Source organism: Aplysia californica, unplaced genomic scaffold (genome assembly GCF_000002075.1).
Source record: "Aplysia californica isolate F4 #8 unplaced genomic scaffold, AplCal3.0 scaffold00437, whole genome shotgun sequence".
NCBI classification, from domain to species: domain Eukaryota; kingdom Metazoa; phylum Mollusca; class Gastropoda; order Aplysiida; family Aplysiidae; genus Aplysia; species Aplysia californica.
In genome coordinates, this window is record NW_004797707.1 from 238,802 (window position 1) to 240,675 (window position 1,874).

The 1,874-nt window shown below is 36.4% G+C and overlaps 1 protein-coding gene across 1 annotated transcript in view; it reads left to right on the forward strand.

Moving 5' to 3' along the window:
- The window catches only part of LOC101852111, a gene marked incomplete at its 3' end in the record, with an annotated part of 31,060 nt that overhangs the window by 22,845 nt on the left and 6,341 nt on the right, over positions 1–1,874 (forward strand).

Sequence of the window (1,874 nt, forward strand, 5' to 3'; positions counted from 1 at the left end):
GGGGGGAGGGGAGGGAGGGGGATGAGGTGTAGGGAAGGGGTGAGGGGAGGGGGAGAGGAGAAGTGGGGGAACACACCTTGCCTCAGGTCCCTAGAATGACATGGTTCTGTGTGGCTCCATGACTCGTAGAATGTTTGGAGGAAAATGGGATTCACAGATTCACACAAACGACAAAGTGCAATTTTAAACGAAAGTAGCCCTCAGTAAAATATGAAATGGCTTTTGGCAGAGTGAAAACATCTGAGGGCTTCAACATAGATCTACAGGAAAAACATCAAACTTGGAAAATCAAAAGATAGTTTCCTAACTTTGAAAATATGCCCACGTAATGACCTTTGTGATTACGGCAATTCTTAGCTGAATCGTATTTTTGGAGATTTTTTGGCACATGTATACTGACCTCCCAAACGGGCTTAGCTCCATTATGATAAGATTATCATCATACAGGAGCAATGTGGGTGGTTGGTGTGTGCTCTGGTGTGGTTTGCTCCTTCTAACCTTCCAAACATCTATCGCCCTTATATTCCCTCTTTCTTTTATATATATTATAAGTATATTACTCTTTAATTACACCTCTAATCGTGGGTGCTTGGCCGGAGCTCTGGTGTGGTTTGCTCCTTCTTTCCTTCCAAACATCTATCGCCCTTATATTCCTTCTTTCTTTTATATATATTATTTATAAGTATTTTACTCTTTAATTACACTTCTGATCATGGGTGGTTGGCGGGAGCTCTGGTGTGGTTGGCTCCTTCTTTTAGGAATGTTGTGGTTACTGCAAAGCTGGTCTTGTAGAAATCTTGTCGTTACTTCAATTCAAAGATGATCTTTTTTTTATTCGTTCTGGAATATTGCGATTACTTCAAAGTTGATTTTTTTTTTTATTCGTTCAGAAATATTGCGATTAGATTTACTTCAAAGGTGATCTTTTTTTAATTCGTTCAGGAATATTGCGATTACTACAAAGTTGATTTTATTTTTAAAAAATTATTTCATGATTGTTCTCGCTACTGCAAATTTGTGGCCCGGTACGGTGGAATTGGGCTTTCGTCAATTTTTGGGCATATTGAATTACTGGTAGGCCTATCACCTTAAAGCTTGTTTATTTGCCTTGCTTTTGAAGAAAAAAGATCATTTTTCCTAAACAGAAGCCGAGATATTTGAGACTGAAGGAGGTGGGGATCGCCTGGTGATTGTAATTGTAGTAAAAATAGCGAGAAAATGGCTGCCAAAGTTTAGTTATTTCCATAGCTTCAGAGTCTGTGAAAACTGAACATTTACAATTTTTGCACCTTAAAGCAAGTTTTTTTTTTTTTTAGTAAAACCCACACAGAAATGTGTTATTAAATGGATCTTAAAGGAGTTCAGCCAAAAAGTAAAAATTTGATTTAAAATACTGTCAAACTGGCTGAAAAATGCCAGTTTCTTCATTTTCATTATTTTGATGAGCGCCTGATTTCTCCACACTGCCTCACACTTGGTCTTTTCTTTTTCTTCTTCTTCTCTCAGAATTGTTGCTGTTACTACAAAGTTGGTCTTTTTTTTTCTTTTTTCAAGATTGTTAGCGTTACTGGAAAGTATCTATTTTAATTCTTTGAGGAGTATTGCGATTACTACAAAGTTGATCTTTTTTGTCATCTTCTTCTGTCAGGATTGTTGATGTTACTGCAAAGTTGGTCTTTTTTATTCTTTGAGGAATATTGCGATTACTACAAAGTTGGTCTTTTTTATTCTTTGAGGAGTATTGCGATTACTACAAAGTTGATCTTTTTTATTCTTTGAGGAATATTGCGATTACTACAAAGTTGGTCTTTTTTATTCTTTGAGGAGTATTGCGATTACTACAAAGTTGGTCTTTTTTATTCTTTGAGGAGTAT